The following is a 12650-nucleotide window of genomic DNA, read 5'->3' as shown; positions in this document are numbered from 1 at the left end:
GATGTAACCCTACTGACAGACCTTCGAGGCTTCAGACCCCTACCTCAAACAAGCTTAGCCATAGACGTCAAGTTGTGGAGGAAGGGTTGGTGTGCGAGGATGATGCATTGTGGGATCTGCACAAGAAGGGACACCTGTCAACCCAGTTCTTGGTGCTTCTTCCCAGCCATTTGGCAGCCGTGGGAGGAAGTTGAGCAGGTGTTTTCAGAGTCGAGATGGGTTGATATTTTCCTTTTTGAATATATCACAGTGTTTTACACATTTTTTTATTTACAATTCACCATGCTCTTGCTTTGACCCTCGTAGTTATGCTGTCAGTAAAATGTGTTTAAATTGAGTGTTCAGCTTGACTTGTCATTTTAGTGTCAGAGCAGAGGACTACCACCAGTGGCCACTGCCACTCAACGGGGGATGAGGGGGCAAATAAAAACATTTTAAAAAAAGCTTACCTTTGAAGGGGACGCGTTCATCTCCCCCCTGTCCTCGCCCTCTTCCTCACACAGGCTCACAGCCAATCACAACGCTGATGTCACCAGCATGACAGCAGCGTCGTGATTGGTCTGAGCCGCCTGCTTTGCCGCTCAGACTGGGAGTGGAAGCCTGGGCATGTTCTCCACTCGGCTGTGCAATACAGCTGGGTAGAGGACATGCAAAGTGTGCATGACTGTTCGGCTGGCCCAATACGGCCGGCCAAAGTGATCTGTGCACTTTGTGCAGCAACAGCCCTACACCAGGCCCCTCCCTCCAGCCCAGCCCCACCTCACCCCTTACTCCCAGGAAAAATAAAATAATAATAACATTGCGTTTGTTAGAAATGGGGTTTCTGGTTGTCTAGGGTATGCACCTAAGCCAGGCAGAACCCACCCAATCTAGTCAGGGCTAGGGAGTTACATACCCAAGATAACCCCTGCTCTTCCCCTTGGTAGCCTGGCACGAGCAGGCCTATTCCAAAAGCAATGTGTAAGGTGATTGCACAACACACACAATACACGTGATGCATTATCCCCACCACAAAGGGTTACAACACTAAGTTATATAAAAATAAACTATATTGTATAAAATATCATTAGACCAAGCACAACATGTCAGTAATAACCTGCTACCCAAGCAGTTGTCAGAACATTACACAGTACTAATACTCTGCGAAAGCCAGCTGTAGTCATATAAAAAACACGTAGCTTACTGGTTATTCTGCAACATAAGCAGTAGTGAAGAAAATACAATCCCATATATCATGAAATACTCGTCACCTGTAAGATCAAACAGCATCATGAATGTACGCAGTCGCAATCATATTGTGCAAAAATCACCATAACATCAGCACTGTACATATCATGGAAAACACGTTACCACCAAGGTCAAAACAGTATCCTGAAATGTACAGTAAAGTTTACACTGTGCAAATGTCATCCAAATAGCAGGAAGGCCCAGAATCATGAAGCATTCCCTACTTTGCGTAGACCGAGACCCTGAGGCCCGGTGGGGGGACTCCCATGATCCTTCAGTGCACGGGGGTCCCCAGAGTTGGCTTGCGGGGACAGGGCTTCCATGGAGGTCTCCCTCCCACCCAGCAAGCCGTCTGACCACGGGCGGGGAAGGGGGCAGCACGCACCCCCCTCCTATCCTTTGGGGAGGCCTCTCCACACACAAAGACAAATGCTACAAAGGGGTGCCAATTGCCCTAATGGCCCCCGGAGGTGGCGACTGGCTCTTGCGGGGGCAAAGAAGATCAAGAACGTTTGGGGCAATCACACTCCTCATGCAGCGACCGGGGAAGAGGGACTTACCCTCGCCTCCCCGCATCCTGCTCTTGGGGTGCCCCTCCTCATTTGGGGGCACCATGCACCACTTCTCTGCTGGGTGGAGCCTCTGTTGAGCCTTCCTTACTGCCTGGTAAGAGGAGAGAGGCTCTTGCAGCCTTTTGTGCCTCGGGGACGACGTGTTTCCCCCTGAGCACTTCATACCATCGTCGCGGGCTCTGGGGCGGCCAAGTGAGCAGGAGGGACCTCTGATGAGGTCTCCCTCCCTCCGGGGCTCACTCTTTGTCACAAGCACTCACCCGCACCCAATCTGGTGCGCGAGTGTCTTCCCAGTTCCTGTCCTTGGCCGCCGCAGTAATTCCTTTTAAAGTTGGTGCTTGCCTGTACCCTAGGGGCACTTTACTCAGTGCTCTTCGCCCCGGGGGCACCAGGCAGAGCGCAATCTCCCTGTCCTTCATTTGCCCGTGCCTCAGGGGCACGTTACAAAGCTCATTTGGACGCACTAGCTCCTGGCAGCTCACCTGGGTTGCGGCAGCGAATACTCCCTTGGGGAGACGTAGGAAAGCGCTCAAATGCACGTAAGCAAATAAAGCAAAGCGCTACTCACACGCTAGGCTCCAGCACAGAAGCATTCCAATATAGCGCTGTCCTCACGCTTTAAGAAGGTAGTCCACATGCTACCCTCATACTGGGGAAGCAGAGTGTAGCAGGGAACAGGGGCATCAGCACCCAGCCCCTGGGAACAATCAAAGGTAGCACAGGGCAGTAGGGCCCAAGCAGACCAGCACAGAGACTTGCATTCAGTGGCACTTCTTTCTAGTGACTCAGCAGATCACATGTCAGCACAGCAGCAGCAGTTTAAGGCAGTTCCTGATGAGTCCCTCCATCAGCATTTTGTGTCCAGTTCAGTAGTCCATTGATGTCGTCCCTAGCAATGGAAAAAAAACCTGTACTTATACTCTGTTTTGCACAAGCTTTCACAAATAGGGGAATAAGAGATTCCAACCAGTTTCAACTGGTTCTAGGAGTGTCCCCTCCCTCTTCCAGCACAGGCTCCGGACATCAGTTGGGGGTAAACTAGCCCTTTGTGTGAAGCCACAGCACAGCCTTTACAAATGTAGGTGTGCCCCGCCTCTCCCTCTCTCAGCCCTGGAAGACCATTCAGTATGCAGCTATACCTCTGCGACACCTCTTCCCTCCCTGTGCACAAGCTGTCTGAAAAGTATGCACAAAGCCCCGCAGTCACTCTCCCCCAGACCTGGATTGAAGTCAAGCTTCAAAACACCAGTCATAAGCACAGAGAAATGCTCACTTTCTAGAAGGTTACACAGTTCATCTACAGTTCAATGAAAACCTTTCTAGTTTCAGAAAAGAAAAAAACAGCTCTCAGAAATAAAAGCAGCCTCAGATTTAATCATTTTGTTACAAATAAAAATGAAACCAGAAAAGGTTTGGATGAATCGGACTGCACTGTCACCAGTGTTGATACTTTGGGTTGATGAGTAGATGAACTGTATAACCATTTCTCCAAGAGCTGATTCATGGCCCAAGCTGTGGGCTCCTTGTATTTCCCAAATCAGCAGAGCTTTCTTCAGAGATCTGTGTAAACAGAAAAACAGATAAAATGAAACATTGTACAGCCTTGAATTCACTGGAAACAAACACCCAGTTGCATTTCCTCTCCTCTGTCTTCACCCAGCACATGCAATGAGAAGGCTGTTTTTTCAGTGAAATAAGAATGCAGCTCTCTCTTATAACTTTGAATGGCTGTTGCCAACCAATCAATGTGAGGGTGTGTTTCACACAACTGAAAATGTGTTGGTATGACTGAGGGATGAGGAATGAGGAGTATGGATGATGGATGAGGAATAGGGATGATAGATGAGGTATAAGAAGTAGGAATGATGGAAGATAGATGAAAGTATGGATGAGAAGCAGGGATGAGAAGTAGGAATGATGGAAGAGAAGTAGGGAATATGGAAATTAAGTCGGGATGAGAAGAAGGGATGAGGGATGAGAAGCAGGGTGATGGATGAGAAATAGGGATAATGGATGAGAAGTTAGAAAGAGAAGTAGGGATGATGGATGAGAAGTAGGGATGATGGATGAATAGTAGAGATGAGAAGCAGGGATGAGTAGGGATGATGTATGATGGATGAGAAGTAGGGACGATGTATGATGGAGGAGAAGTAGGGATTATGGATGAGAAGAAGGGATGATGTATGAGAAGTAGGGATGATGGAAGAAAAGCAGGGATGTTGGTTGAGAAGTAGGGATGATGTATGCTGGATGAGAAGTAGGGATGATAGATGAGAAGCAGTGATGAGAAATAGGGATGAGGAGTGAGGAATGAGGATGTCCTAAAATGGATGCTGTACCATTGGTGGTATTGGGACATTCATAAAGCAAGAAGTATGGTATTCTCAGGTAATGGGGATATACGATGCAGGTGGTTTGTAGTGAGACATAAGTAATTCTTTGGTAATGATGCATTATGTTTCTATCATGTAAGGTCGAGTGATTTCTTATATTTGATGGCGAGGTGAATGCGTGCCTCTGTGACACTGCTCTCTACCGTGGCGTCCCTCCTGCATGCCGTGGTCGGGCCGACGCTCCAATACTCGGAGTGGCGGCATCGCTGTGGCCCGCATTTTTGCTTTTCTTTGTTTTCATGCTCCCTGTCGTGCCACTCTTTCTGCCTGCATACCTGATACCTTTTTTCCTCACTTACCTGGTCTGAACCCTATTCTTTCTTCCTTTTTTCTTCTTTTTCTTACCACCTTTACTTCTTTTTCTTGTTCTAGTGTCCATGTTGTTTTCTTCTTGGTGTTCTTTTTTCTCAGCATGCCTTCTTTCTTTTTCCTTTTATACTGCTGCTTTTTTCCCATTCTTTCCTATGTGGCTTTCCCAATCCAAGATGGTGTTGCTCTTTCTTCCTGTCACTTCCTCTCTCCTAGTATATAATCTGTTCAGTCCTGGTCTTCTTTGCGTTGCAGACACTTCCTCTTGGTGGTGATCCTCGCTCCTGTTCGTCGCGTTTTCTCCAGTTCCTGTTGCTTTGACTGAGATTTTTTCCAATTTTTTCCTTTTTTCACACTTGTTTTCTTCTCTTTTTCAGGAGTTCCTGTTTGAGGTTTTTCCCATAATTTCTATTTGTTTCCCTCTGGGACTCATTCTGGAGGGTACGGACTGCCTTGGCATTTTCTGTCAAGTAGCACGGTGGCTACTAGAAAATGTCGCCCTTATCTTGGCCAGTCCAGAACCAGTAGAAGACCGGGTTCTCTTTCAAATTCTTCAGTCAAAGGTGAGAAGCACTGTGCAGACCGTGACAGATTGCAATGGCAAAAGAACCAGCGTTGTGAGACAACAATGGAAAGACCACAGGGAGAGGTAATAGAAAATGCACAAGCCATGCTGCAGACAGTACAACAACAAGCTCAAGAGTTACAGCAACTGCGGGCTGAGAATACTGCACTACGACAAGTCCTGTCTTTCCGGTCAATGGATGTACCACCCATGTCGACTTCGACACCTTGATATTTTGGGGATCCACATAAAATAAAAGAATTTCTGGACGCCTTAACGGTCTTCTTTGCCTTTCGTCTGCTACAATTTTCTTCCAATAACGCCAAGGTGGGTTATCTAATCAGTGCCTTGCCTGGCCCTGCACTAGGTTGACTCCCTTGGTCTCCGCAGATCCTGTCCTGAATAATTATCCTGCCTTTTTTAAACTTTTCAAGCAGATGTTCGAAAGGCCTGGGTTGGAAGCAGCAGCAGAGGAGGCCTTATGTGATATACAGCAAGGTAATCAGGATTTTTTACAATATATAACCCGCTTCAAACAGTTGGCAGCCGAAACCACGTGGGTGGAACGCATCTTTGTAACCTTTTTCCGCTGAGGACTGCAAGAAGAAATCAAGGATTAATTGGTACATTCCGCTCCAAATCGATCTTTAAAAGAATTAATGGACCAAGCAATGAATATAGAATATAGATTATGAGAGTGCAAGATGGAAAGAAGAACTCGATTACCATATAAGTCTGGAGTAAATTGTACCATCAGTTGGCGATCTGACGAAGTCTATTCTGAAGCTTCTCCATCTCCTACAGAAGAACCCATGCAGATTGATCTTGTCCGTGGCCCTCTATCTGATTCTGAAAAGGGGGATAGAAGACAAAGGGGTCTTTGCCTTTATTGTGGCAAGGCTAGTCATCTGATTCATAATTGCCCTGTTCGTCCTTCCAGACCTTTGGGAAATGCCAACTCCCATCCCCTGTAAGGAGGAAGGGGACGGGAGGAGCTGAAGTACCGTCAATACGTCAATATGTTCCTCCAGAGAAAATATGTCCACCTTGTTTATCTTATCGGTTACATTACAATGTTCACAAGGTCAGGAAGAACAGCTCTCTGCTCTTGTAGACTGTGGAGCCAGTGGAATCTATTTGGATGAAACCTGGGCCAAGGATAAAGGTATTCTATGTATTCCAAAGGAAACACCAGAACAAGTACACACTGTAGATGGCTCCCCTTTCACCTCAGGGCCTATGGTGGAGTGTACTCCTACACTCTGTTTGGAAGGCACCAAGAACATGTCGCTTTTGATCTCGTATCCTTGCCGAACCACGCAATGATTTTGGGGATACCTTGGTTAACCCGGCACAACCCATATATCAATTCGGAAACAAGAACAATATCCTTGACATCTCAGTTTTGTCAACAGAATTGCTACTCTACCAGCTCATACTGGTCTCCCAAAGGGTTCCATCACTCTTCTAAAAATACCAATATCATTATTAATATGATTCAGGGAGTACCAAATTGTTATCAGGAATACTCTGACATCTTTAAGAACCGAAGTATTCCCATCCTACCTCCTCATCGTGTCTATTACTGTGCTATTCCTTTGATTCCAGACAAAGTGGTTCCATTTGTATTCCTTGACTGATCAAGAAAAGAAGGTACTCAAAGAATACCTAGATGACAACTTAAAGAATGGGTTAATTGCTCCTTCTTCATCTCCTGCTGGGGCTCCTCTTTTCTTCGTTCCTAAGAAGACGACAGATCTGCGTCCTTTTGTCGACTATCGCAGACTCAATAAAATAACAATCAAAGACCGTTATCCCTTACCCTTAATTAGAGATATACTGGATGCCATCCAAGAAGGCAAGATGTTCACCAAATTAGATTTAAGAGGTGACTATCTTCTTTTGCGCATCAAAGAAGGAGATGAATGGAAAACAGCCTTCCGTACTCCATTTGGTCACTATGAATATCGAGTCATGCCTTTTGGATTAACCAATACACCTTCTGTTTTGTAACAATTAATGGATTATGTGTTTTCTGACTTATTAAATCAAAATATAGTGATCTAGCTGGACGATATCTTGATATATTCCCGTAACCCTGAACAACATACTAAACATGTATTGCAGGTTCTGGAAAGACTCAAAAAGAACCAATTATATTGTAAACCAGAGAAGTGTGAATTCCACAAGACCAAAGTGATGTATGTAGGGTTCTGCATCAAACAGATGGGAATAGCCATGGACCCAGACAAAGTAAGAGCCATCCTAGACTCACCCTCTCCCTCTTCTGTAAAAGAAACTCAGTGTTTTCTTGGGCTTTCAAACTTCTACCGACAATTTATGCAGGATTTTGCCCACCAACAAAGTTTTATCATCCAGTCTATTAAAAAAGAAAACCTGAAGAAGGGATTTGTCTGGGCTGATAGTGTTGAACGGGCCTTTCAAGATCTAAAGAGGTCCTTCACTCGAGCACCCATTTTCCGACATCCTAATACTACTAAGAAATTCATACTGGTGACTGATGCTTCGGAAAGAGCCATAGGAGCAATTCTACTTCAAAGACAAGACGACGATGGATTGGAACATCCCATCTTCTATCTCTCTCACATTCTGACAGAAGCAGAATGTAATTACTCAGTACTAGAACAAGAATTACTTGCTCTCAAGGTAGCATGTAAAGAATGGAGACACTTCCTGATGGGCACTAGAGAGCCTTTTGAAGCCAGGACTGACCATCACAACTTACAATGTCTTCGAAGCTTCCAATGCTGTAATAGTGGTCAAGCAAGATAGGCCTTCTTTTTTAACCAATATGATTTTGTGATAACTTACATACCCGGGTCCCAGAATCTAGTGGCAGATGCATTATCCCGTTGATATCCTGACTTTGCCAATACCTCTTCTCCACACATCATTGAGTCCAGTCAAATCATCGGGATCACTCAATCTTTTCTGGATCGCGTTAAATCCGAGTACCAGTTCCTTCCACTGGAAGAGTGGAGTAAAGTGAGACCTCTTTTACAAAAGGAACAAGACTACTTCTATCTTCAAAACACCATTTTCTTACCTACTAAAAAGGTACAAACTGAGGCATTACAGATGTGTCATGATTCTCCTGTAGCTGGGCATCCATCAAGGAGTCAAGAAGACCCATGAGCTGCTTCAACATTCTTTTTTCTGGCCTTCCCTTAAGAACGATGCTGAAACTTATGTATCAGCATAACCTGTATGCACCCAAACCAAGATACCCTGAATCAAACCAGCAGGTTTATTGATGCCCTTACCTGCTCCTTCAGCTCCTTGGTGCACCCTTTCCACAAATTTTAAATGCTCCCTACCGTCTTCTTCTGGTTACCATGTCATCATGGTAACTGCTGATTCACCAAGATGACTAATTTCACAGCCCTAAAGAAATTACTCACAGCCCCTGAAATGAGTCGCATATTCATGCAAGATATTTTTCACCGCCATGGTTTTCCACAAGACATTATTTCTGATAAAGATCCACAATATGTGTCACGATTTTGGAGAGCCTTTGTTCCTTATTAAACATTGATGTGTCCTTGTGCTCAGGGTTTCATCCACAAACCAATGGTTAGACTGAACGTGTGAATCAGGAACTTCAGCAATACCTAAGATGCTACTCTAATGCCACTCAAAGTAATTGGTCAGATTTTCTTGCCCTTGCTGAATTTTCCTATAACAATACAGTATATAGCGCTACCAGAGCAACACCTTTTTATTTCACCTATGGTTTCCATCCTAGGGCCTTTTCCACTATTCCTCATACCAATTAGTCTGTTCCTGCAGTCACTTCATTTGCACGACAAATCTGCCAGATCAAGAGCCTAATCCATACCACTCTTTTGGCCTCTAAACAAGCAATGAAACAGAAGGCGGATTGTCAACGTCAGAAGGCACCTTCGTATCAAGCAGGACACAAGGTGTAGCTTTCCTCCAGATTTCTGCCCTCACAGTTTTCTCAAAACAAATTCAAACCTCGTTTTCATGGGCCCTTTCGGATACTTCGTGTTATATCCTGTTGCTGTTCAACTAAAGCTGCCTTATACTTGGAGAGTGCAACCTGTTTTTCACGTGTCCCAGTTAAAACCTTTCATTCCTGATCCATACAACCGACATTTTCAACGACTTCCTCATCTCTCTGTGGATGGCCATCCTGAATATGAGGTGCACGAGATCTGTGATTCTCAATTTTTTTGGAATAGACTGCAGATTTTGATCTACTGGAAGGGTTATCCCCTCAGTGACTGCTCTTGGGAGGATGCTTCATCTGTCCATGCACCCCGTTTGGTTAGCCTCTTTTACTCTTGTTTTCCTGAAAAGGCTGGGGCCTCGGTGAGGGGACCTACTGTGATGCCGTGCTCTACCACGGTGTCCCCCCTGCGTGCCGCGGTCGGCCGCCTCTTCGATACTCGGAGCAGCGGCATCGCCGCGGCCCACGTTTTTACTTTTCTTTGTTTTCACCACAGTCGGGTAGGCACATTTCGTGCTCCCGGTCGCGCCGCTCTTTCTGCCTGCATACCTGATACCTTTTGTCCTCACTTACCTGGTCTGAACCCTATTCTTTCTTCCTTTTTTCTTCTTTTTCATTCCACCTTTACTTCTTTTTCTTGTTCTGGTGTCCATGTTGTTTTCTTCTTGGTGTTCCTTTATCCCAGCATGCCTTCTTTATTTTTCATTTTATACTGCTACTTTTTTCCTATTCTTTCCTATGTGGCTTTCCCAATCCAAGATGGTGTTGCTCTTTCTTCCTGTTTGTCACTTCCTGTCTCCTAGTATATAAGCTTTTCAGTCCTGGTCTTATTTGCATTCCAAACATTTCCTCTTGGTGGTGATCCTCGCTCCTGTTCGTCACGTTTTCTCCAGTTCCTGTTGCATTGATTGAGATTTTTTCCCAATTTTTTCCTTTTTTCACTCTTGTTTTTTCCTTTCCTTTTCAGGAGTACCTGTTTGAGGTTTTTCCCACATTTTCTGGGTTTTTTTCCTCTGGGACTCCTTCTGGAGGGTACAAAGGTGAGAAGTGTTGTGCAGACCGTGACAGCCTTATACTCACTACAGCATAGCAGGTAAGTTGTTGACACAGTCACAAGACTCATGGCCTGTTTGGGCATGCAACACTTTATTGGTAAAATATTAGGGGGCATACTTCAGAAAAATGGCGCTGCTCTCACTGCAGCGCCACTTTTCTTGAGCCCCTTAGCACCCCCTAATGCCACCATGTGTGCGCCGTATTTAAAATACGGCTCACCATGGCGGTAGTTACTGGGCGAGTGTCAGAATATTTTATTCTAGTATGGTGCTTTGCAGGATTAGTGTTAAAAATGTTGACGCTAACCCTGCAAAGCACCCGGAGGCTCATTGTAACAAATGGAAGCCTCCTTTTAACGCCTGCTCTGAGCAGGTGTTAATAGTGCCAAAATAATGGCGCAAGGAAATCTCTTAGATTTTTGTGCTGTTTTTTTTTGCCCACATAAGGGCATATATTATGCCTGACACAGGCATATTGTAGCACAAAGGGTTACAAAGTTGCACAATGCATGCATTGATCCACTTTGTAAATATGGTGCAGTGTTTTTGGCCTTCTAACGCCACATTAGTGTCTTAAAATGATGCTAATGTGGTGTTTGAATGGTGCTAGAGGCTCTTAAACATGCCCCTAAGTGTGTGGCATTGTGCACAGTTGATGTAGAGCGGTCAGCCATGCACATATTGATTAAGCACATGTTATCTGCACTCATGTAGTGATTATGTTAGAAGTTGCATTGAGCATGGTTTAGGGGGGTGCAGGTAGCTTGGTGTCATAGTAGTTTCACATATACTATCTATTTGGAGCTGTTGATGTAATATGCTGGTTGGAGTGTTGGAATGTTTACATTGTGTGGCTTGCTGAATAATTGCTTTCGTATTGTATTTTTTGATTCATTTGGATCTGCGCTTACATATTGTTTGTTTTGTTTTTGTTGTGTGTTTCCTACAGGTCCTCCTGTTGTGTTCTGTCTGTCTTATTTGTTGTGCAACATGTAGCTTCACCCTTGAAGAAGGAACACGGTCCCGAAATGCATTGGGTTGTTTGCACCAAATATAACTGAGCTGTTCAGCATAATCAGAGAATTTGTATACCGTCAAGGATATTTTTTTGAAGAATATGGACACTGTTTAAGTAATGTAACTGACATCATCATTAAACTTCTGTTTTAATGTGTTGACTGTGAAAGACTTTGTTTAACTTGTATATGATTGTTTGCTATGCTCTGTGCATAAAGGGTTCTAAACCACTTGTTGTCTGGTTGGGTTGCATTATTATTATTGTTGATTCCTGCTCTAGGCAGGGAATTTCCCTCTACAGCATGCAAGCATTAAATTTATTAAGACTGTACAACAATTAATTTGTTCAATTTAGGAAGTATTTCAGGTTTACAGGTCAGACTTACTATACTAGTCTCCTCTCTCCATGTCTGGTGCACTTTTTGCTGCCATGTGCTAATGGAGACACTGCGAGCCATAGAGAAAGGTTGTCTGCATTGTTGGAAGCATAGGTTTTATGCTAGAAGCCGTCCCATCTAGTACAAAATCTGTATGTGGTGTACAATGCAGCACACATGCAAAGGGAAAAACATGAAATGCTTTAACTTCTCCTCATTACACTTGCCTCAGGAAGATGCAGGATTTTGGTCAAATGTCTGTCTACATTTCTCTGTAGGTAAAGATCAAAACCCATGGGTGGTTGCTTGGGAAAGCCTATTCACCACCCGTGGACTGGCCCCTTAACACAAAGTAACACAAGACAAAGGGTTGCACAGCTTTCCTTTGCTTTCATTTACAATCCATCACAATTCATGATTTGCATTGGATTGTAAATTTCACCACAATACTTTACGTCAGGATCTCCATTAAAAAGGAAACCCAAACTAAAGTGTTTGTAAATCTGGGTCCACTTCTTTACCAGCTAATGCTCTGGTATTGGTTTCTGTACAAGAAGGTAATAGTAGGATTTTTTCAAATACAAATAGCACTCTTTGATGTCACTTAGTCCTCTGCCTAAGTTAGATAGGCCACATCTCTCACAAAGAGGTTTAAAAGAGAAATCAAACTGTATTTCCTTAAAGAACTTTCCTAATCTGTTGCCAAATGTCACAAATGGTCTTCTCAAGTCCTGCACTACAAAGATAACACAGCCTTTTTTTAAATAAAGATTTCCTGTTCTCTGAATTTTTCTTTGCTTGTCTCACTACTATTATCTTCCTTGTCTCTGTGAAGCACTCTGCCACCCTGCATCTGGGGTTTTGATGTGCTACATCAACAATTTAAAATATTATGTTCATTTGCAAAGCACACAATCATCCATGAGGTATCCTGGCACTGACCAGATGTGTGTGCCTAACTCTGCCTATGGTAGGCTGGTTAGTTGAAAATCAATGTCATCAGCTTCTTGCAGAAATCAAGAAGAGAGGAGGAGGCTGTTGTGTGAAGTGGGAGGTCATTCTATGCTTTAAGAGTGAAGTAAGAGAGGGCCTGCTTCCCCTGATCTGGTTATGTGTGCTTGGAATTTGTGTGATTAGGAGT

General features: G+C 44.2%; 1 long non-coding RNA gene across 1 annotated transcript; it reads left to right on the top strand.

Annotated features, from left to right (window-relative positions):
• Positions 1-2235: 2235 nt before the first annotated feature.
• On the top strand, positions 2236-12252 carry LOC138247287 (uncharacterized). Its single transcript, XR_011194411.1, has 3 exons — positions 2236-2338; positions 10028-10153; positions 11065-12252. It is a non-coding gene; the product is annotated as an uncharacterized lncRNA (long non-coding RNA).
• Positions 12253-12650: the final 398 nt, after the last annotated feature.

Source organism: Pleurodeles waltl, chromosome 7 (assembly GCF_031143425.1).
Source record: "Pleurodeles waltl isolate 20211129_DDA chromosome 7, aPleWal1.hap1.20221129, whole genome shotgun sequence".
Taxonomy (NCBI): domain Eukaryota; kingdom Metazoa; phylum Chordata; class Amphibia; order Caudata; family Salamandridae; genus Pleurodeles; species Pleurodeles waltl.
The sequence above is the reverse complement of the archived record's forward strand: the minus strand, read 5'-3'. Positions and strand labels throughout refer to the sequence as shown.